Source organism: Lagopus muta, chromosome 9, assembly GCF_023343835.1.
Source record: "Lagopus muta isolate bLagMut1 chromosome 9, bLagMut1 primary, whole genome shotgun sequence".
NCBI classification, from domain to species: domain Eukaryota; kingdom Metazoa; phylum Chordata; class Aves; order Galliformes; family Phasianidae; genus Lagopus; species Lagopus muta.
The window spans coordinates 14,306,655-14,332,248 of NC_064441.1; the positions used below are offsets into that span (position 1 = coordinate 14,306,655).

General features: G+C 38.1%; 1 long non-coding RNA gene across 1 annotated transcript in view; it reads right to left on the reverse strand.

Moving 5' to 3' along the window:
* LOC125697346 (uncharacterized) overlaps positions 1-25,594 on the reverse strand; it is a 66,146-nt gene that overhangs the window by 37,559 nt on the left and 2,993 nt on the right. Inside the window, exons 2-3 of the long non-coding RNA XR_007378763.1 lie at positions 5,414-5,517; positions 3,071-3,186 (exon numbers count right to left, since the gene is read on the reverse strand). This is a non-coding gene — a long non-coding RNA (uncharacterized LOC125697346). The remainder of the gene's footprint in view (positions 1-3,070; positions 3,187-5,413; positions 5,518-25,594) is intronic.

Here is a 25,594-nt window from a genome sequence, read left to right on the forward strand (position 1 = left end):
TCCAAACTAATAATTTCATTGTGGCTCTGCTTTTTCCATGCACTTTGGCTCTTATCTAAATGACATGTCTTGTCTGCCTGCCACAGTTAAGTACAGCATAGAGTCAAGGAAATGACAGAAGCATTCTGTGTTCTGCCAGACAAATCTCAGTAGGTAGGACATTATTTTTTCTTTTCGTTATTTGATAGTGCCATCTGTAACTCCTGCCAATTTCCATGTGTTTCTAAGGGCAACTGCTTTCCGTTTGTTGAAAAGAAAACAAGGGTGTGAAAGAGCAAACCATCAGGAAGTTAACAGTTAAGGGGCACCCATTTTTATGCAACTCTTAGAACACTCCTACCTGCAACAGGGAGCAGAAAAAAATGCCAAATATAATATATGTGAGGGAGTCAACAGACTGAGAAACAAATGCAAATTCAGAAAAAGATTTGTTCTCAATTTATACTTTTTTTTTTTTAACATTCCACATGACCTACTTTGTTCTTAAGGACTAGAATGGGTACCTGCTGGAACATCAGTTCAGGAAAACACAGGTTCATGTGGCTGGAGGCACAGTATGAACTAGAAAAGAAACAGCTTTTGTTGTTACCTATGATTGAAGCCAATTCTTTTCAGAAAAATAACAGCAAGTTCCTCCATGTTACCTGCTCCATGTTGAGACACTAAGACTACTGCAGTCCAGTAAAGTGGAGAAATTTTTAATACATAACAAATACATGTGTGCGCCTTCATATGGATCACTGCAATGGTTAGAGACTACTTGAGGAGTCAGGGTCCTCAGATTTTTCATGAAAAGGGGAGAGAGAAGAGAGACAATCTTCTACAACAACAGTGTTACTGTATATAGAAGACAGTCTTTTCTGGTAATCTTACAAGCAGAAAAAAAGTGGTCTTGCTCTCTGAATTGCTTAACAGGTTAACAAGGTTTATGCTGTACATTCAAGATCGTTGTAGAGGTTTTGAAGCACCAAAATGTTTCAGACGAACGTAGTTACATGCAAATTTCTACCTGACTTTTCCTCCCAATTAAATCAGAGCAGTCTTTGTTAGCAGGCCTCTCCCACTAAGTATGGCTTAGATGCCTGCATGCCAACTTTTCTCCCCCAGCGTTCCTCCTTCCACCCTGGGCACCACTTGAAAAGGGTATCTGACATCGATATAAGTTTGCAGAATAGATCAGAACACAAGTACTCTTTGATCGTCTCAATGGTGACAGGACACAGCCTGCAGAATCCTGAAGTTTCTCCCTAAGACCGGCCCTATAACAACCTTCTGGCATCACATTTTTTTTCAAACTGGATGCTTAAAATCACTTAAGTACTTATCCAGAGTTAGTATTAGTTACAAATGCTTAATAATGCTAAGAGAAACAAAGGAATTCTGTACCTAAAAACTGTTCAGTACCAAATTCCAAGAACATCCACAGGAGACAGTATATTTTCTAAACATAAAATTAGGAACCAGAGGCTAAATTTCAGGTTGTGATCAGGTTTAAGCAAGCACACCGGAACCACTAAGCCTTAATTCTTTCTTTATATGAGAGCTTGTGTTTTTTTTTTTTTTCCCCTCTTCCTTTCTTTTCCTAATCCAATCCAAGAAAAAAAAAAAAAAAAAAAGCATAAATCTTTGTCATGTAAGGTTTGGTAGAAGGTGGTAGAAGGTATCAGTTTGGATCATCTCTTCCTCCACTGCAGAAAGACTCAGAACTTAGATTTACATGGCAAGGTTTTGGTAGGGGGGAGAAGCTGCATGGGTATCACTCTGTTGCATAAATTCATCACAGAAAGTGGGATACTCTGTGGAATATACACAGGAGATTTGGAGTTTATTAAGATTCTCACGTATTAAAAATTGCATTCAAAGGAAGAGAGATTTTTTAAAATTTCACTCAAAAGACCTAAATATGTTTCTAAATAATCCTACAGAGCATCTCAAAGCCTTCCTTGCACTGAAAATAACAGATAAAATACTGCAGAAATCTAACCTGTTGCTTTCTATCCTAACGCCAAACATGTAATCACTCTTTTCAGGAAATGTAATTGAGTTAATACAACAAAATTTAATAATATTAAAATGCCAGAGCAGCAATTTGATATTAAATTCATTCTTCATGAAATTACTTGCTGCACATTGACAAAATCCAGATGTCTTGTGGGCTTATTCCTTTAAAATGATACATACAGTTCTGACACAAAGAAATTTAAAGAAATTACGTGCAGACTAATTTTCAGCTAATAGCAGAAACAGAAATCATGCTCAAAAACAAAAAAACCACACAAGTACAATTGTGAGGATTATATTGAACATGCTGATAAATGAAGTGTGAATAGATGAAAAAATAAATATAGGGGTTACAGAAGTCATAGTAAATTCTGTCCAAGAAACTCGCTGGTGCATTATATTGTCATTTAACTGAGCTGGTAGCATCTTGTTTCTTTGAAGCTGTAACTAGAACAGTATAAATTCTCATGAAGCCTCTAGGCACAGAGAGATACTAAGATGCACCTGTATGAGCAGTTGAACCATAAGCCAACATGTAAATTAAATCAACCAAGTTAGGGGAAAAAAAAAAAACAACTTTTTAACGTGAAAAAGCAAGTGATTCTTCAAGATGACTCAACAGCAGCTATGGACTAAATATATCATTTACTTTCTGATGCATTTCTTAAAAAAACTGGGATAGTATAGCAAGCTGGGAGCAGTTAGCAGGTCACATGCCCCTGCACTGCATACTGACAGTCACAAATTGGAATAGAAATAGAAAGATTGAGAGAAGCAGCAAAAAACATAGGCCATCTGCCTCCCTGAGTCACAAAGCCAGCTTCCATATCAGGACCTGTATCTGCTGCAAGAGAAGAAGCGCTAAGCATTTGCTCTTGGCCACTTCTCACCACACTCACTCTGAAGAAGAGCTGCATTTTGAACTAATTCTCTCTAAGCCTGCTTGACAGATTCTTTAAACCACTGTCTTTGTTAGATGTTAGAGATCTTTCTGCTCTTAGCAGCTTTTCAGACACAAGACCAAATTGATAACATCTGATCAAAGAAGGAAAAATACAGAATGCCTTACTGCCATGAAGAGTTCTCCACTCAGATCCCTTCCTATCCTGCCAGGATGGCCCATGATCATGACTTCAGCCTTCTGGAAAGAGATCGTTCCCCAGTCCTTCTTTTCTTAGTATTTCACTGTGAATATATGAAAACCTTTTCAGATCGCTGATCATGAAAGTTGGGCTATTTTTTTTTTTACCTAAATTTCTTCTTGGTGTAGCTAATCCCATTTCCCCACTGCATTCTGCAGTCTGACTCCCATATGACAAAGCAACAAGATCTGTATTAATCATATCGTGCATTCCACATACCGAGCAAGCATTGTATTGAGTTTATTCCTTCCATTATGTTACAAATCACTCATCCTCATCACTGTCCTTAGCTCCCCAATCAATAGCTGTCCAAACTTTGATAAAAAATGTTGGGTTTGTTTCTGCTAAAACCTAGTATTAGTGAAATATTGGCATATTTTGATGCATTGCTATGGGCTCTGACAAAGCACTGCCTTGCTAAAGAACACAAGTAAACTTCAGTCTATCCATCCTCCACTTCTTTATTGAAGATCATCCTACACACGTAGCAGAACTGTGATCAGAACTGAATATACAAGTGTGATAAAAACATTGTCATACACTTTCCCAAATTAAGCACCAAATCTGGAAAAAAATATTTTTAGGTTAATTGTGGAATATAATTAGCTTGCTTCATAAAAGCGTGGGCTGCATCAAATTAAAGAAGCAATGTTTTTATCCAGACAGTGTTTAAAGGGCAGATATTCTTAGAGTAGCTGACTGGGAACTTTTCAGCTGGGATGCATGAACACAGGGACAGGTCTATCATTTACAGTAATGAAAAGTCATAAATGTCTTTATTAAGAGTTATCTCCTGCATAAAGAGGAATAGGCTACAGAGAGGTTTCATAGATGAATGCAAAAGTAATAAGCTGTTTTTTTCATAAAATAACTCCAGACCAAATTGAGTAAGATGTCAGATCTAAATCCATCACCATTGTTCATGCTTCCTATCCCTCCCCAATCACTAGTGAAAGGATCTCAGTGGAATAATACAGTACCTAAGAAAAAAAAATGGCAAATTAATTCTTCACTGTTACTTCAGAATAAGCCCTGTTGTGTTGTTGTTTTGTTTTTTTTTTTTTTCCCCTTCCTTTTTTCCCCTTCATTAATATGAGAACATTGGTCCAGATGCCAGCTTGAGACCATGCTTTAAATGTGCACTATGGCACAGTCTATGCACAACGGTTGCAACTACCACAGCAACAGCAACACAATTTAATTAAAAATTTAAAGGCTACCTATTTAGCTGTTCCAAAGCTGTAAAATCATGCAATTCTGTGCCAATATCTCCCATTAAAAAAAAAAAAAGAAAGAAAAGAATAACTTTGTCTTTAAGACTATCTCCTGTGATAAGTTTCCAAAGCATTTAGGATTCCATTTAAGTGGAATCCTAAAAGAGGGCAGTATTTTATAGGTAAAAGATCACCACTCCAGAGCAGCACTGATGTGAGCACTGAGGCCAGTGGCTGATGGGCCTGGGGACATTTTAGAGTATGACACACACCTGATAATTTCTGCCTCTACATGTAAAATTTCCAGCAAACATATTCACTGAGGAGGAAGCTTATAAGAAATATAAAAGTCACATAAGCATAAAATCTCCTTTACACTTTACACAAGGGAGAGGAGTGCACCATGTTTTTTTTGGCTCATGCTCACTTCTCAGAGATACTATTAAGTCACAAGCCCCATATTGCCACCTGCCAGGAGGTATTTCTGGATCTCTTGGATCTTCTGCAGTAGAAAGGAAGAATTTGTAGCTCATAGGAAAACTAGAAATCTGCCTTCCATGCCTTAGAAATTTTCTATGAGAATTTTTGCACAAGTCTTTGGTGGCTGTTCTTTATTCTGGGCCCATAGTTTATGGCTAGAAGTAATTTAGTCACACGTCATGATAGAATCATAGAATCACAGAATCATTTAGGTTGGAAAAAGACACCTAAAATAATCCAGTCCAAATGTGAACCCATCCCCACCACGCACACTAAACCACATACATCCCTCAGTGCTGCATACCCACATTTCTTCAACACCTCCAGGGACGGTGACTCCACCACCTCCCCTGGCAGCCTGTGCCAGTGCCTCACCACTCCTCCTGAGACAAAACTTTCCTTAATATCCATTCTGAACCTCTCCAGGAACAACTTAAGGCCATTTCCTCTATTCCTATCACTGTTACTTGAGAGCAGAGGCTGACCCCCACCTAGCCATGATTTCCTTAGGTGACTGTAGGGAGCAATAAGCTCACCCCTGAGCCTCCTCTTCTACAGACTGAACAATCCCAGTACCTTCAGCTGTTCTCCACAAGACTTGTGCTTCAGATCCTTCACACCTCCATTGCCCTTCTTTGGGCACATTCCAAGGCCTCAGTGTCTTTCTTGTAGCGAGGGGCCTAAACAAAAAAAAATGTAAGGCATTTTAAAGCTCCTTCTGTCATTATGTTTAGCTAAGTTCTTTTAAATAATAAGTTGCATTAAGATTTCACAATTCTAATTGGAGTTTATGAGGCACAAATGGCTCCACCTGCCTTCCAGAAAGCTCTGAAGCACAAGATGGCATTATTTCCCACATTGCTGCTATCTCAAGGTGACAGCACAACCAGGCAAATCAGATGCTCTGCTGATGGGCTCCTGAACTCCGCAGCATTCAAATCAACACAGAGGAGGCTGTTGGCACCATGAAGCATTGGCCTGGAGCAAGACAGCCACTCAGCAGACAAGGATGGGCAGGGGTCAGTGCTGAGGGGAGGTGGGACTGGAGTGGACCTGGGCAGTCACTGAGGAAGCCAAAGACAGGCAGGGGCCAGCAGTGCAGTGTAGCCCCTGGGCCACAATGGTCACTGCTATTGCATCTTTCACAGCTATTTGCCCAATAAAGTCTCCAAGAGACAGGTCAAGGACACTGAATGGGAAGTAGCAGACACATTTTTGCCCATCACATTTTGTTTATTGGGCAAGTGTGAATTTCAGAATTTGAGAATATGGGACTCCATCTTAGATCCGTGAATCAAAGCTATGGGACAAAGCAGGGAACAGGCAAGTCACAGCCCCATGATGGGCAAGGAGATTGAAGGCTTTGTAAATTAGTAAACTGACACCTGCTAAGGATATATACTCACAAGCACATACTATTACATCCTTACTAATAAGAGTAGGACCTTTGGGAGGAAGGTTTGTGGGCATGGAGGGAAAGCATGCAGATATTTTCAAGCTCTGTTTTACAATCTTGCTTTCATGAAAATAAGTAATTAAAATATGTTCAGAAAATACTTAGAAACTGAGATATGTGTAGTTCGCATAAAGTGCTGAACAGGACAGTTTAGATTTCTCCTGTTAGATAGCACATCATATTTTACACTCTTTTATTTCACAACATATTTAACATCACACAGGTTAGACCTAACACTGACTGTGGGCCATGGGTTTTTTACACTTGTTCTGAACTTTCTCAGTAATTAGTCCATCTTTAGCACTACCGAGTTCCAGCCTGCAGGAGACTCTGAAATAAATCATTTTAATTAAATCTCTTTCTAAAACTCCCCTTGTGATTCATCCATGCCAGCACAACACTTCACCGTAGGGTGGCCAACGTAATACAAGTAAGGTGAACACACAAAGCGTGTTTCAGACACCTTAATTCTAGGAAAAGAATAAAATGAGAAAAGTATCTTGGTTTGCTGAAAAAAAAAAAAGGCTTGATTCCTTCAATAACATTAGCATTGAGCATTTTACACATCCCAATTCCAACACAGATTGAGAAATAATAGGGGGAGTTTAGCACTGGGTTAACAGTTCTAGAGATTTTGGCTCAATAGGTGACATTCCCCCCACACGGCGCTTTGCACAGGTGACTCAGTTGTCCACATGCTCTTGCATCATTCTGAAAAAGACCAGACTACAGTTAAGGGCTGAGCACTGCTGGACTAATTTTAAATTTTTTGTTAATTCAGGTGCCTTGGTCACACAAAAACCATACAGCACATTTGTACGTGCTAGCACTGCCAGAAACAAGCAGCTTCAAATGTTCTCAGCAAACCTATCTGCAACTTGCATCCTACTTCCTTAGTTGCCTCCCAGATTGGATAGTCCAGCTTGCTACAGCCAACATGCTCTCAGGCTTTCACTACCTTAGCTAAAGCAGTCTTATACACACTATACTATCTGTTTTGAAGTGATATGCAGCTTATCTTGGCTCCAGCACATTTCATTCTAATTCATAAAGTTCACTCACCCAAAAGCAAGAATTCAGAACAAGGCCACAGAAAAAATATTAATTTCTGACCAGGCACTGAGACCAGACAATGGTTATTGGGGTTCAAGTAACTGAGATGAAATCTGTTTCAAAATTTCCTTTGGAAACGTTCCATAAAGCTGGAGGAGATTGGAGGTCTGCCTGACATGATTTGGATCTCTGTAAAATCAACCTAAATAGCAAAATGAACATGGACTCTGAGGGTCATCTGAGGAATTCTTTAAAGGTAAAGCTTTGCATTCTGTGCTTATACAAGCGAGCTTTGGAGAGAACACACACAAAAAAGAGACTTTTATTTGCTGAAGAGTTGTTTCCTTCACATCTTGTAATCATGAATTCATAATTTAGTGATTTAATACAAGCAAGATGGTTTTATTTCAATGAAAAGTAAACAACATGTACAGCTGAACTGCTAAGAAATCAAGATCTTAAACATTAAAATTCAGGAGAGTGGAGCTAGGCTGGAGCATGATATTGATGGAGTTGTTTAATAAACACTCCTGTGCAATATCAAGACAGTGTTGCTTGTTCTCTATTCTGCTTCAAGTTTTGTGCTATTTGGTTTGTTTACGAAAGGCTCAGTTTCTGACAAAAGGCATTAATTGAGAATCCTAGCTTTCATCAGAAGCAAAGAACACAATGATTTTCATGACAAAGTAAATTTCATAGACTAAAAAACTCAGCTGAAAATAGGAAGAAAAATACAGTCCCTATCCCGCATTCATCTCCTCCCAGCCGACCTTCCAAACTTCTGGTTTCTGAAACAGCCTGGTGGATTTGGTGATTTTTTTTGCTTGTTTTTCTAAATCCTTGGAGTAACTAATATTGAAATTTATGCTTGGCATTTTATTGCATTGTTTCCAGCAGAACTGGTATGAATAAATTCAATTCATTTCCTAGTGTGGATAACTGTATCTCAAAAGTTAGAGATCTCTTCAAGAGTTTTATTATTTTGCACTGCTTTTCATATTGCAAACACAGCAGACTCCAACAGTTACCCAAAGGAAGGTTCATAGCGTTGTTTAACTCGCCAAAAACAACAGCTTGCCACTATAAAGCAAACAAAACAAGGCTCTACATGCAGTCACATATTGGTTATTTTTATCTTTCTGGTCATGAGAATGTTGGCAAACAAACCTTGCTTTCCTTCAGTGAATAGTTTGATACACAGTTGTATTTACAGAGAAATCTCTGTCCTTAAGCCCCCCAAAAAGATGGAATACGACTCTAATCACTTTCTAATGCCAAAATTCTTGATTGTAAGTAAATCAGTAAGTAGCAGTAAGCAGCTTCTAGTAAGAATATATTCAAATATATAAGAATAATAAGAATATATTATCCAGCAAACTGCAAAGTCATAGAGATTCTCATCAATAAGGCAGTTTCACCAGGAAATTTCACAACCTCAGACTATGTGAAACCAGGAGTATTCATGCAGCCTACAGGTAACACTGCAATATCTCTGAAGTATCTAACATTGTAATATACAACTGTTATAATGGAAGAATCAGACAATTCTATAACTGTGTTATATTTCAGAAAACTGAGCTGAAGATTTCCCACATTGTCTTTCAAACTCAGCCCTTCAGTGATGCATCCCACACTGGCAATGAAAACAAACAGATTACAACAATAAAACAAATGCTAAATCAGAGGTATTTAAGTCATTTGCAAAGATTAAAATTAATTAATTTCTATTAATTAATAATAAATCTACTTTTTTGCCCCTTTAACAAAAATCACTATGCAAGTATTCAGTAGTTTGCTTTGTATAGGTGTTCTTTGTCATCAGTAACTTATTTTTCACTCTTAGCAGCAGTTAATGACCACGCACTGGCCCTGGGCAGTTCCATCCTAGGCAGCTGAGGCAGTGGGCACAGTTCTGCAAGCAGAAACCCGCTCTGGCTACTGGGTTTCAGTGCTTCTGTTCCTATCATGCATACAATATGGCAAGGAAAGCAAACTGGCAGGTGGGACACAAGCCAGGATTAGGCAGTGAAAAAAGCACAGAATGAAACAGGTGGAAGTCTAAAAGCAGAAAACTGTTTTTCTTTGTTTTTATCCTCTTTGCTGAAATTTATTGCCTTAATATCCTTTTATATAGCTTTTGTGTTATGAAGTGGAATGTTTTCCCAGGTTTCTTTCCTTGACCTATATTTACCTATGTATTGCCTAACTTAAAGGCCAAGACAGTCACATAAATAATCATGCCTTCATCTGACAATGTGAACATATGAAAAATTCCACAAAACTAGGAATCCACTTCTGCAGTGTTCTCAGTAAAGGATGAGGTCCAAGTCCAAAACAGTTTTTCAATGTAGCCATTCTATCAAACACATACAAGACATTCCAGTTCAAAAGGAAAACTAGATATCTCTATTAGTGCTTTCTTTTAGTTGTAAACATCTCCTTTGTGGTAGCTGTGATGTTGATAGGTATGGAATAGCTTCCTATTGTTTGGGACAAAAGGTAGGACATATCCACAGATGAGAAATGAAGAACAAAACAGTACTTCCACACTGAAACCCTTTTTAGACTCTGTCATCACTAACTTGGAAATACACATTGGAGATAGCATTTTTTATAAACGTGACTGACATTCATGATGCTGAAGCAGCAGGTCATTAACCTCCCAGCTGTAAGTAGATTTAGCCTATAATATAAAATCATTTTCCATAAGACTAGATTTAAAGAGGCCTGTACCAACATGAGTAACTATAAGCACATCATGTAAAATTAGCTTTAGTACAACTTAATTCATTTGTCCTGAGACTAGTGGATGCTGCAGAGGCACTTTTCTGTACCTTTCACTAGCTGTAACTTTGAGTCTCACAGGATCCCAGAACTGGGGCTCAGCTTCATCTTCGTGCCTTTTGAAGAAATACTCACTACATCAAAACCAGAGAGCCAATGCAATTATATAAGCGACTGAGAGCACTGTCTCATTGTCCCAGCTCTGCATGGACACATGCAGTCCAAGCAGAAGTTGGACTGAATTCGGTGAGGTTGGCTTTGACTCAGTTACTCAGCACCAAAATGTGCCCAGTGAGGACCTCTGCGACATCATCACGGAAAGTTTTCTTGAATGGGCAATTAAAATTTTTGTAGTCATGTTATGAAAAAAAGAAAACCAGTCAGGTGAATACAATAGCTGCTGCATGCTTTGTGTGCAGTTATGTTTCAGTTACGTCAGCAACTATGCATCTGTCAAGGAAAAGTCATTTCTTTCACAGATCCTCTGATGGAAAATCTACAGATAAAATCCTTTGGAAGATGCCTGTTCAGTCTAACCACAGGATCAAATGCAATGTGTGAGCAACTGCACTGCTCATTTCATGCCATCATAGAGAGATGTGAGCAGTCATTTACCTGCCCAAAGCAATGCTGCTGCTGCAAGAGCAGTCTCTGCAGCCTTGGCCCTAACAGTCCTATGGCCACTTCAGGCAGCTGACCACTCTACATCATCTCTCCTGAATGAAACATTACTGTATTTAAAAAGCTGAATAGCTGAACACAAACATCTTTTTGTCAACTCTTCAATCTGGCTTCAGAAATCCCATAACAGAATTTACTTTTCTGCAAAAGTTTGCATAGAAGCACTGTAAATTCAGACCAGAGGGCTTTTACTACAGGAAAACAAGCGTGTATATCATTTCACTGCATAACTTTTCAAACACAGCAAAAGGATGAAGAGTATCCAAGTTCAGTACTGATTTTCATGAGCTCATAGAAACATTATTCCTAAAAAAAGCACATGTGTAGCAAATTTATACTGCACTGCAGGAGCACGATGGAAGAGGGAGAGCACAGGAACTCTAACTAGCTTCCCAACCCACTGAACAAGACAGCAGTCAAACAGTTAAATAAAGAAAGCAGGAGGCCTGTATTTGGCAGCTCATCTCTATATACAGCTCCTTTTCAGAACAACAAATAAAAATGCCTCTTGTGCATTTCAATCCACATTCTTCATTCAGCTACACACACACTTGACAGACTCAGTACATGGCTGAAATTTTCCATTTCTTATTTCAACCATGCTTGGCACTTTTCCTAAGAGAAAATACTTGCAGTAACTATCTAAAACAAACAATCAAAAAACAACACACATGCACACACACCTTTCATTTGTCAATCTTCAGTGCTTCCATGCTCTAGACCAGGAACCTTGGATTTGGGAGAGTAATGTGTTTGTGCATATGCTTCAGGCTGTGCCATGTTTGCATAAATATTAAATCTAAGAAGAAATGTCATGTAAATAAACTCTGAAGCCTGCTGGACAAGAGAGAGAGAGAGAGGAAGAGAAAAAACTATTGTGTGTAGTTCTGGTCCCTCTCTCAAGATTTAGAGCTAGACAAAATTTAGAAGAAAATAAGATCGCTTAAAAGATTGAGAATGCCATTTATAAGTGACTAAGGCACTGAAACTAGGATAAGCAAATAACAGACATATGAGGTAGGTCTGCAAAAGTATGAACAAGAAAGATAGAGTGAGATGACCTATTCACCTTCTCTTTCAGTGCAAGAACTATGTGGCTTCAGAATGAAGCTAGAAAGGGCTAGCCTCTAAACAAACAAAAGGTTGGGTTTTTTTCCCATACAAAAGTAGTATAGCTACGGACCTCCTTGCCGTATTTTGATGATATTATGCAAGTTTATAAAGATTAAGTAGAAATTGGATAAAATTATGAGACAGATACCCATTGGCATTTCCTGATCACATGGACAACACAAGACCTCAAGATGTCTCTGTATTAAACATACTCAAAGATGGGGAAAAGATGAGAGGAAGCAGATCACATATGTTTATTTTGTTCTAGATGTTTGCTTTTAAATTCTGTTGGAGGCAGAACCTTGGGCTATAATTTCTTATTATATATTAAAAAAAAAAAAAAAAGACAACTGAGAAAACAACCAACAAAAACCTCTGTATCCAAATATTTCTATAATGCTACCTGAAGGGGTTGTAAGCCACAACGAACAGGCAATAGGTCTACTGCTGGATTTCTTCAGACTGAAAAACAGCCTGAAGTAGACACGTCTCAGAGGACTTTGAATGGAGTGCAAGTTTGTATTATTTTATATTTTTACTATTTTCAAAGGCTGATCTGTCCTGACTTTGCTACTTGCATACATACTCTAGTCCTGAGAACAATAAGGAAAAAAGGAGGAAAGTGATTTGGAGTTTGTCAGTTTACATCCAGAGAAGCCCCAAATACCAAAGGGGAAAGTCAAGCTACTTAGTTTTCAACTATTACATAAAGCAGGCAACTTGTCAAGCATAACAAGGAAAAAGAGGCTTCAGTAAGCTGTCACAGACAGTGATTCAGAGCACTGAAGTTCACCACCTACTCAAAAGCCCTTCAAAGGTGCTTCCAGCTCTCCTAGGTGGATTTAGAGATAAACTGGCAAACACAGAAATCCAAGTAAAATGGTTAAATTTCAGCACATAAATATTCCTTCTTGTGAAGACTGGAAATAAAAACTGAGCTTAAAAAATTCCTATCAAATAAATTGCTCATGATAGCTCTAAGATGGCCCAGGAATGGCGGTATTTTATCATGTCATCAGATCTAATAAACAGAAAATGTAATTGAGTTACTCAGTGGGCAGTTTGACTTGATTTTTCATTTATCTTTGATGCATATAATTCCATCTGATATTAACAGCAGAGAAGGTTGCGCTGTGGCAGTGCAATAGATGATCTCATAGTGTGTATTTTCGCCCACGGTGTAATGAAAGTAGCAAGTCATGATACATGAGCAAGAGCAAAGGATGAGACTTTCACTTGGAGGTTTTTGCAGCATTACTGACATCATTAGGCTTCTGCTCTGTAGAAATCAGTTGGCATTTCTCAGAATAATGGAGCAACCTTCCTTCAGCTAAATGCTGGTGCTAATTCAATCTACCCTGAAGATCTAGACAGTCTATAGGGGTTCATTTACACATGGGTAAAAGGGCTGAAATCTGCAATTTTTTTCCCCAAATCCAAGCCCTCTGTACACGTTCTTTCAGTTTTACCATCTGTACACGTTCTTTCAGTTTTACCATCATTAAGCAACCTTTGCCATTAGATCTTCTCAACAAACGCATATAAATTGCATGAATGCATGGATTACATGTTTTCACAGGTGCATGAGCTACATCAGCTAACAGTAGCTTAGCTTTCAGAAGCACAGGCACACAATCTAGGTAAATGCCTTGCACAACTCCACTCAATTCGTCTTCCAGAAGACCTTGGACTAACGTATGTTTGCAAACTTTTAATTGTTTACTAATCTTTTTATTATGTTGTTGTTTTGGTTTTTTTTTCCAATTATTTTACTATATTTTTTTCCAGGCTCAGTTGAAAAGTTTGCAGCTGAAAAACTCTAAAAGCTAAATACTCTTCTATGACAATAGACAGCTCAAAGGACAATATAAACATAGCAGAATTTACCTGTTTAGGAACACAGAAGAGAATACTTTGAACTTGATAAATAAATGAAGCTATGCTTATCTTCCCCTTACTGTTTCAATTCCATGAGTACTCTGTTTTTGTTTTTTGTGGATATTAGAGTGCTGTAATGATGAAGTATTGCTACCCAATGCTCTAAAGCACAGGAACAGAATACCTGCAGCAGTTATAGAAATGTCTAGCACTGAAAGTTTTTAAGAATATGTCGGAGAAACTGCTTCTGAGAGGTGCTTAAGTATAGCTAACACTACCTTCAGACAAGTGGATCATCTGTCATAGTTTCTTCCACAGACCCATTGTGTAGAATTTCATGGCATAGCAACATTTAAGTGACAATAAATTTATAAAACACCAATTGTTTGGATACTTCAGGATTCTGTGCAACTATGAGACCTTCTGAAGTCCTTCCAGTCTGAGTTATCCTGCAGTTCTCTATATAGCTGTACGGGTTGCTGCAAATCAAACTGCTCCCATTTGTACTTTGCTGCGATTTTAAAGAGCAGAAAACATCAAACATGGAGAACTATAGAGGAAACTGGTAACATGCATGCCTACATACAGACACAGCTCTTCTCACACACCTTCATACCCATAATCTTGCTGTGCACAGACATCCCCCATCTGTTTCTCTCTACATGTGGTTCTGCTTAAACTACCCCTCTGTTTCTCTCAACAGTTCTCTTTTCCTCTGGAAACAACAACCGAATTTCAATAGCTTCCTCTAAGTGTTAAGAATTTGTACACATCCTCAAAGATTTTCACATCTAAGTCAACTATATTTACAAATGAACATTCAGAACAATTAAAAAAAAAATTGAGTTTTAATTTGCAGTAACAGTAGCAACTCTTGGCTGCTACAACAGAACTTCTAATTAATAAGTAGCTTTTTGAGGCAGTAAATATTTTCCCTATTTGTGATAGATTATGATGATGGGATACATTGAATGGGCTTTTAAGATTTCAACCCTGTAAAGAAAGTAAAGTCAAAGAAATTATCCCCTTATAAAAAGTGACACATTCTTGAGTTCAGCTCTCGGAATAACTAGCTTTATAATCTGACTAGTATAAATGAGCTTTTGATAAATGGTGTAATTTACATGTACTTATGGCATTTTATAAACCCACACAATTTTTTCCTTTCTCTAGAATGTACTTCTTAGCAAGGATTTTCTGACAAGAAAAACAAGCTCCATGACTCCACCAAAAACAGAATATTTGCCTGTGGTAATAAGACATCATTTAGCTGTACCCGAAGTACCACTAAAACCATAGTCCATTTTTCCCCTAAAACTTAAGGACTACATAGATGTCCCAAAGACAAAAAGTAGTCTTTTCTTAGGAGGTAGGAGAACTGAATTAAGATGAGAACACCATGTAAAACACGTGCTTCATACAAAACAAACTCAGCTGAGCACAGCAAGAGGTTTGTGTGAGCCTGTCCTGACTGATGCAGGACAGGGAGCAGAGCAGAGCTCCGTCTTTGTATTCCACTCACAAGTCAACCACTACTCAATTGTTTAAACCTTAGTACAGACTTTCCTGCTGTTTTCCTTTAAATAAACCAGAAATTAGGAATGAAATCACATCTTGCCTCTAGGTTTGTAAAAATTTACAAGCCAAAGCTCCAGTACTGCATGCAGAGATGAGCCCTCAGGAGAGCCCTCTCCTGATCCCACTGCCACAAATGATGTGAGCACTAAGAGCACTTGGTTGTTCAGGGAAGGAAGCAGGCTCTAGGCACCTAAACAGTTGTGCAAAATTACACATAACTAAGTTATTCAGAATTGAAAACAGAGTTACTGAATGAAAGAGTTTTAATGCAAGTGCTCTGCAATTGACATTTTTCTGTATAATTGTGGTTTTTAAGAAATATGCCAAAACAATTATTTTGTGAGTCCACCTACAAGAATGAATAAAAACCAATTGATTAAGACTTTAAATACCATCGCCCTGAGTATCTTGACAATAAATAATAAATTAAATATCTCTGATGTGACAAGCTTTAAGCGACTTTAGTAAGGCAGAAATAGCAAAGCTTTTCAGTGTTCATAGCAAGAAATGATTTTTCAGTTTAGGTGCATGGCCACATTTGAAGAGGAAAAAAAATCAACTTTTAGATGAAAGAAGCACAATGAATTAAGAAGCAACTGAATTAGAAGCACAAGCCACAAAACAACTGTTTCTACTACTTCAATAACTGTTGGCATCCACTCCTGGAAAATTCCACACAGTGAAATACTCTAAGCTTTTCTGATATCACATAAGCATACTAGCCAGGCTTGCAGGACACCATTCCCAACTGTTAGTCACTGGGAAAGCCAACCCAGCCCAACAGGACTGATGATTATGATCATATCACATTTGCATGCTGAAGGAACAAAAATTATAGAGAAACCATCATTAAGTACATAGTGCATCATAAGTAACGTGGTTTAAAAACTATATTTTAATAGGAATATTCCAGATGAAATCCAATTAAAGCCAGACTTATCTCTAGAACAAGAGAATATATGATTTTTTCAGACCATAGCATCACAATTTAAAACTCATACAAATTGCACATAATAATTACTGTCAGGAGCTACACATGTGACTGACTGCCAAAAAATACCAAGCAGGTGTCATGGTCACTAAGAGCAAGATGTCCAAAATTAGTATAAATCTTAGTATGCATGTGCACACACTGAAACTCAGAACACAGCAGCCATATGGATGGGTTTAATGTGCACTGAGAAATCAACAGAGAAAGAGTCTGCTTGCTCTTCATTCTCTTTTCTGAGGGCATCTCAAGAGTACTTAGTGAAAGAGATGTGGACTTAATGAATTACTTTGGTGACATCTGTCTGTTCCCTGAAAGCCTGGTTCTTTGGGCAGATCCAGAGCAGCGGAGGTGTTACTGGCATGAAAGTGTAGCAGAATATATAGCAAACAAGTTCAGAAGCTGGAAAAAATCACATTTCTCATGTACCATACAGATACAGAGCATGCACACACACAGATGTGGTACATTATTGTGCGGTGCAATAAGTGTGCTCCAGAGAGAGAAGAACAAGAAAATGGATTTTAAAATGTTTACTTTTTCTGCAGGATTATCAATCTGATGTGCCTTTAAAGTGGCTTACATAGAACAAAGCATTGTCCCAATTCCAGATCAGTAGGTAAATCCAGTTCCAAAGGTTATAACTGAAGTCCAACTTCAGTCTGCAAAAGCAAGTGGAACTGGCATGCTACTTTTGATCCTTTGTTAATGAGTGCAGATACAACAGAATGACAAAAAAATCCATGAAGAAAGTGAAAGATGAGACAGTTCAAGATTACTGAGTTATCAATTACTGACTGACAGCTGAACTCCTAAAAGTCCCACTGGTGCACTTCTCCTTGTATGACAGTCACTATGGAGCACTTGGATAATGTTGGCTGCTTTCGAACATTTGTGCAGTTAAAATCCAATGTAGGACTTTTAGGGAAAGCCATCAAAGCACATCTGTGCAAAATGTGACTGTGGTAGAATTCTATGGCTTCGCATGGCAACTTCACACAACTCTTCTGAGCTCTAAAATTAAAATACCATTGATGGCTTTTTAAATTGTAATTTTCAAATGAATTATGTAATAACTTGCAAACTTCAGTAAGCATCAAGCTGCAACTTTACACCAGATCTTAACCTCTCTTTCTGACTATAACTGACTTAAAATCAGAAGTGCATTGAAGATATTTTGACAAATTTATTATATCAACATTTGTAGCCTTGATTTCTATTAATTCTGCAAAATGCTATTCCCTTCCCACTCCAGTGTAACACATGTAACATGTCATACTTGAAAATTAATATGGTTCAGCCTTGGAAAACGGAAATGTTAGCAGCAAGTGCCATAAAATGCAATTCTCAGAAGTTTGCATGATGAAACATACCATTTTGTCAGACGTTTTGCCATATTGTTATTTTCACCATCTGAATATCAATATGCAATAATAAACTTTTAATAATAACCTTCTCATTGTGTGTGCTTTTCCAACTGAGCCAGCCTCCATTTTTCCAGGTTGAAAGCTTATTCTTACCTTCCCACACATCTGTATTGTCACCAAATTACTGTGGCCTGTTAATGTTTAATGAAAAGGCCATCCTGGTGACAGGTCTCAAGACCACCTGTAGCTGCCAGACCCAGCTACATTTCAAAGACTGCAGAAGCATTATGAATACAAGACGAATAACTGTGTAGTTGGAAACATCACCTACTCAGCAGGCATGCAGTGTGGCAAAGGTTGTCCAAGCGTGTGGCATTATTCACACACTGCTCAGGAGCCTGATGGCCCCAGACAGCTCTGAAAATACTCACTATCCAATGATAATAGATTAAAAATAATACAGAGCTTCATTTCATCTGTTTGAAACAGCTTCTCACATAGCCATTGCAAATGGATTTTTTTTTTCACTTTAGTTTTTTCATTATGCCTGAAGTTGGTTTTCTCCAGCTATTGGTGTAGTTTGAGCAAACATAATAAGACCAAACAAGTGACAAATTAGCCTCCCCTAAGCTGTGATAGATCCCCTTCTGCAGCAACTGCAGGATCTGCTAATGGAGATGAAAACCCACTGAGCTTTCTACATTTGTGTCAGAGAGGATAATGCTTTCCTTAGCATTACTGTGGTCTTAAACACTAGACAGAAAATTGGATTCCTGAATATGCATGAAAATTAAAGTCATCAAAACAAATCGCTGATAAATGCAAGATAAGCTTGAGAAATTCAATTTCTATTGGGGGTCTTTGATATAAAAAATATGTTAATTTACAATTTATTTTTTTTTATGTGGTAAGGATGAAAACACATTTTGAACAGTGCCCAAAAAGCATCAGCTCTTGAAAAACTAAGTTCCATACAAAGCATATTTGCTCACAGCTAAACAACAGTCCTTTTGCCAACACTGTAATAGTTTCTTGATGGTTAGGGCTGAAGATAATATTTCTTTAGAACTGCATTGGTCCAACAGTGAGCAGAATCCAATCAAATGTATGAAGACAGATTTAAAGACACTTTCAAGGTACGTTTGTAGTTTTGCACAGACAGCTAATAAGCAGCTAATACTAGTCAGTGAATAATTGCTAGCAATATCTTCAGCAATTACAAAGACTGCCTATAATCCAAACGGTATATTCTGACATTTTTCACATTATCTTTTCACTTCAAAAACTAAAACATTAACTTTAAGATCCGTCAATTGCCACACCTGCAAGGTGGGAAGGCCTTAGAGGAAGTACATGCACAGAGCACATGTTTCTCTCAGAAAGCTGCCGGGACCAAGAATGCCTGCATGAGGCTCCCGGGATTCCAACTGGAATTTCGTAGGGCAGGCAGGGTAAATGTAAGGCTTCCAGAGGGAGCCAGCCACACTGCATGTGCCAGGCAGAGTCTGGGCACACACAGCAAGCCTGACATTTTCACACATCAGACATGCTCTGCATGTAGTGATCAACTGAGTAACACATTTCCAATAAGCTGTTTCTACACACCGAGCAATTTCTCAGCATGAGCACTGCAGGAATATCTGGGATTTCCAGCAGACAGTAGCCTGGAGAAAACTCAGCACAGCAGCTCCCCTTGGACTGCCAGGCTTCCAGAAATACCAGACAAACAGTGAATCAGCCCAGACAAAAAACAGCAGCCTGAGGAGAGTTCAAGGCAAGATCAAAGTGCATGCATGTAGAAATGAGATAGAAAGTGCTGACAGTTCTCCAAAGGAACTGCCCATTAGGCTACTTTTGGGTTCATCTCCTGCCGTGATCCATGCATGTACTTTTTATGCTTCTCTTACAGAGGACTTGGAAGCATATGATTACTCAGTTACACGTCCCATGGATGAAGCTCCTCAAAAGACAATGTGACCCTTAAGTATATTATAGCCTACTAATGAGAATTGCAATACAAAAATGAAAGCTGCGGACCTAATTTCTGGAGCATTAGAATGCACATGGCCATATAAGCAGTTCATCAGGGTACGTTCCAATCATCCCAGATATCCTAAGACAGCATAAACCAACTTTTCAGAAACGATGCTATTGTATGGAAAAGATTCTGAGATTCGATGAGGTACAAAAGCACCAGGAGAGCAAGGGAGCAGAATTCACCGGGGAAGGTGGATTCCTTCGCATGCTCCCAAGCTAACTGAGCATTTTATTCAAAGAACACCCTTCTTAATATGTTGTCTCTTTAAGCATATAGTCATGAGCCAGAGGTCAAGTAACGAAGAAATAGATTCCAATTATGAAGATACAGATAATTGAGCGCTACAAAAACATACACACCAAAACACGTGAAAACCAGAATAACTTGTAAGTGCTTTAGAGCTTTGCAGAATAGTTTCCTCTGATGTTATCTAACTTCTAGGTAACATGTTACTATACCAAAAAAGTGAGATGTAGTTTAAAGAACAAAATGCAACACTTATTTCCATCTCTTACTTTTTCACATCAGAATATCATAAATTTAATTCATGATTCCATCTCTTAATATGCTTTTTGAAATAAACTTTTAAAAAATACCCTTTTCCAATTTTCCTTCTTCCCATATAGAAAGTAAATTGTACTGTAACATCAGTGTAACATCAATCCTATTCCTTATGCATGGCCTCCCATCCACTCCCAAGAACATCCCGTAATGGATGATTCAAAGATCCCACAACAATTTACTCCACCGACAGACAATCTTTAGGCTTCCAGTCCTTCATTTAATCAAGTTTCTTAAGAGTCTGGAAATATCCAAATATTGCCACCTGCCAGACAGCAGACATTTAGAACAACTCAGAGCAATTAAGAATAAAGAAAATTCAGTGAGAAACAAAAGAAAACATTCTGGAAATATTTAGACAATCCAAGAATCTTGGTTTTTCTTTTTCTTGCTGTACCTCTAATTCTAATTGCCCTCCACAAATTCATAACCTACACAGGATGTGATCATGACTCTTGTCAGACAATTACTACAGCAATCTAAAAGCACTCTGAATTATTGCAGTTCAAAATTTTACACAGACATTAGAAAGTAGCTTTTCACCATTTCCCTTTATATCCCCATCTTATCCTCCCCACCAACACAGTTGGGGGGAAATAAAGTGTTTCAAAATTGCATATAGAAGTTCATGAAACGAAATAAATTGTTGGGCTTTAAAAAAGTAATAATAAAATTCCACTTCTCTCTCTACCATTCATTAGCAGTTCATCTCATTCCAATGAAGTTCCACTGAGCTTCTGCACAAGTCACTATTCCTCAAGCATACAGTTCCCTAGAATGGTCTTCAATTATTTTTTCTTTAAATGAGGCATCCTTCTGACTTGAGCTAATTCCATATTTAGCAATTAAATACAGAATTCCATGCGTCTTGCTTTGTTTTTACAGCCCCCGTACAATTCAGGTTGGACACCTCAAAAACGTATCGTGTAACTGGCAGTTCTTCAGGCTTCCTGAGAAGACACACAGGGCACTGCATTATTTATTTCCTGTAAATTTCATTAGAAAACAGAGCTGGACTGAACTACGTTAGAGGGGCTGTGTAGAGGGGCTTTTATACCAGTGGCTGAGCTGTACTTGTTACAGTGGAAATGCACATTTCAGTTTAACAACTGGTATTTATGATTCTGAAAATACCATCAGCCACTATGGCGATGCAAATTGATTTCATAGCCATCCTGAAACAAATGTTTAACTCCATAGGATTTTGTACATGACTGTAGGCATTTATTTACAATCTCTGCTCCAACAGCTATTTAAACAACTGTGCATGTTAATTTAGTAGCAAAAAGTAACAAAATCAACAAAGCTCAGTGGTTTTAAGTCCTTCTGGAATGCAATTAAGGTTGCTTGCTTTTTATCTTGAGAATTCAGCCAGAGATGTCCACTATGACACTGAACAACAAGTCAAAGATCTTTTTATTACATCTACATGTGTGGGGGTTTTTTTGGCTTTTTTTTTTTTTTTTTTAATGAAGAGTAGCTCCTCTGGTCTTTCATACACCTGCGTTTTATTGTCAGCATATAAAGGCATTTATTCAAATGGATCACATGAGCAATTTCTTATTCCCATTGCATTTCATGAATAGCTAATGCATGCAGAAAATAAACACACAGCAGTTGGTGTACGCTTACATGAAAGATCTATGAAAAAAGCAAACTATTTCCCATCACATTTTAATTGTACGTTCCTGCAATTTACGCAGTTTTAATGCCTCAATGGCCATTTGTGGGAGCACAGAACAAGATAGCTATTGAGAAATCTTTCAAGCCAGATTTTCTGCATCATTCACACCAGTCCTTGAATTTCCCTTTTCAGCCTCTTTATCTGAGGTCTTTCATTTTTTTGTTTTTGTTTTCTGCTCACCCATCCACATGAGGAAAAGCGGATAGCTCTTGTTTGCACTTCTATAAGGCTTTTTTTAGTATGTCTTCGTCTTAAGTCTTTCCTTCTCAGGAAATACAAAATATAATTCCTATTTAAAAAGTAACTGCTTCCAGCCCTTAAAAATTTTGCTCAAGTTAATAGTATTTTATAATAATAATAACAGCTTTTTATGAAGCCAGAGGGAATCAGTACTTTGGAGAACTGTGGCCAGAAGTAAGATAAAACTTTGAAAAATAGTTTAGTAACGAAAAATTCCAGAGACTTCCAAAGAGACTCAGAATTCCAGATCCATTTGCAATATTTATTCAGAAGAACTTAAAAATTCTATGTGTTTTCAAAAAATAATCTGCACCAAATAGTCACAGTCTTTTGCGTAAGCACACTACCTCTGGAGTCAGCCGAAAGTGCACTGGGAAGCACACAGCACTCATGTGGTGCATCCTCACAGCGCAGGCAACAAGGTTTGGAGGCTGAGAGAACAAGGTGAAAGCAAAAATGGTTTTTGAAAACCAAGGACGGCACAAATGAACACAAAAAGTCTTTATGAATCTCTTTCCTGTCTACTCTATATGCATCACCACCTCCAGTGGCTCAAAAGACTTCTGTTAATGCTGCAGATGATGGTTTATTGTCTACAAGCTGATTACAGTTATCAGATTCCAGCCCAATTTAGTGTATCACTTTTAACCTAAGAGGAACTAAACAGCCAGGTTTGTGTTTATTGCAAACATTGGTTTCTTTCCTTATGGAATAGTATATTTCAGATCAGCTGAAATACTCAATACAGGAGCGCTCTGGCTTACTGAAATAAGCCTGACAACCAGACCATTTTCAGCATGGTATCTTCAAACACCTGGGAACAACTTAATGTGCTTGATTTATCTTACAGAATTTCATCTTATCTCTCCTTCTTTTCCAGGAATGCATGTACACTGAAAATGCCACCTACATTTGCAAGTTTTTTGTAAAGAAGAGACAGAGGGATGAATTAGTAGGTTTAATATTTAGATTTGTAGATCAACTCAAAGATTTTTAAGTTAATTTAGGCAAAAAAAAAGTACATCTTTCTATCACAGCTATGTATATAGGTGAAAAATAAATACATCTACTATTCATGTGCTATGATAATTATCTGCATTTATTAAATAAGGAGGCACGCCATCCTGTCTGGGGCAAAGTGACCAATCACACTGATGATTTTTTATTCGTTACATCAAGCAGCAATTTTTGCTAGCCAGCCTTGCTGCAAAGCTTCTGGCCATTGCAAGTGAGAAGCTTGCAAGCTAGATCTAATGCAGATTAAAATCATTCATGATATTTATTTATACCTGTCTTTGCAAGGGTGAAAAAATACTTTGATCTAAGAAGATTTAAAAGAATAAAACTATCAGACAAAAAGATCTTCATCCAAAACCTTAACACATACAAGCCAACTATCTAATCTTCAATGCAAACCTTTTAACTAATAGAGGAATAACTACACATCCTCCAACATGTGTGTGCATCCATTGATGTGCGTGTTCCAACTGTACAGCAAACATGGGAAAGACTGTAGAGAGGTGCACCAAAAATACTATTTGATCAACACTAGAGCCAGTACACGCTCTCTACAATTACCCAAAGGGGGTTGTGGTCGATCTCTTCTCCCATGTAAATAGTGGTAAGACCAGAGGGAACAGCCTCCAGCTGCACCAGGGGGGATTCAGGTCAGACATCAGGAAACAACTCTTCTCCGAGAGTGTGGAGTCACCAACCCTGGAGGTGTTCAAGAAATGTTTTGATGTTGTTCGATGGCCATGGTTTAGTGGGAAACATCGGTGAAAGGTAAGCAACTGGACTGGCTGTTCTTAGGGGTCTTTTCCAACCTTGGTAATTCTGTGATTCTAACATTAAGATTAGGACTTAACTGTCTTACTGGATTAATTTCATTTCTTTACTTTCTCTATTATGCAAGAGAGATGGTACCTGTACTGTGGACTAGATAGCGTTAAATTTATGCAAGAATAATTATGTCTCTGTACAGAAAATGCTAAGATATTGAGAGGTCCTGTTTTTCTAAACAAATATGGCATCCAAAATTTCCCACATCCCTACTTATAATCAGGACAATTCAAGAAAAAGTAGCTCCCAGGATGAGCAAAGTGAAGTGGAAAACAGAACTCTGTTTTCTCTAGTCTCCAACAAAATTGATGTATTCCTGGAAATGTCATCCAGTTACAGCTTCAGTACAGACCTGATACATTTCCTGGGGAAAAAAAAGAAAGAAAAAAAAAGAAAAAAAACGAAAAAAAACCCCGCAAGTTATGCAAAAGCATAGTTTTCAAGGACATTTTTACAGCAAGTGAACAAAACTTCAAAGTCAACTCAGAGTCTCAGTATAAGATTGACTCCCTCTGCCTTTTCAGCAATGACTGACATATTTTCTCATGTGACAGTCAGCTCTGTTTGGAACTATTGTTTCAGTTTCTGTCAGCTCAAACTGACAACCCCACAGCAGTTTATTCTATCAGAAAAGCCGATTAATTATTTTCAAGTAGCTGCTTGGAAATTTTAGAAAAGTCTACACCTGCAGAATCTGAAAGCAAACAACAGGAATAGCCTGTATTCTGCAAAGGCACTCTGTGACCACAACTTTCTGTTACTCCATATGAGAACACTGTCCTAAGCTGACATAGAGAAGACAGAGTAAAGTAACTAAACTGCCACATAGACTCTTCCTGATGCCAACTCATATCTAAAAGCTGAGGAAAAAATACACTCCCAGTGACAGCTCTGAAATAAGTCAACGTGTGACAGTAATCAGTTCTGTTCTACCAAGTCAAGTTCCAGAAAAGGGAAGAGGTTTTTCAGGCTATGTACCCATACCATCAAGCAGTGAGAACAACGGCACAAAGTCACACACAGCCAGTTGCTCAGAAATCAAGAGTAGGGACATTCACAGGAGAGGAGAGCCGATGACCTAAATGAGGGCATTTCCAGTAATTGTGAGGAAATTCAAAAGATAAGGGCTGGCTATAAAAGGGTGAGAAGAATCAATAAAGCCTATGCCTGTACAAGATAGGTTAGCAGAGTTTTTGCAGGATCGTAGAGTCAGATAATAAATAGCAACTAACACACACAAAAAAGAGAAAAGGAATCAAATCACAGGATGACAATGAGACTGTTTCAAACTGACTGCTAGTACATGATAAAAATCAAAGCAAGAACCAGCACACGTGTAATCTCAGTGCTATCTGCTGGAATAAGAGACAAATGAGTGGCAGGGTCTATGATGGGAAAAATGTGTTTCAGAGCCATATCACATCCAGAACAAAGACTAAATGCGCAGAAGAGAGTGAGCAACAAATATCCCTACCACTGATCAGGGAAAAACTT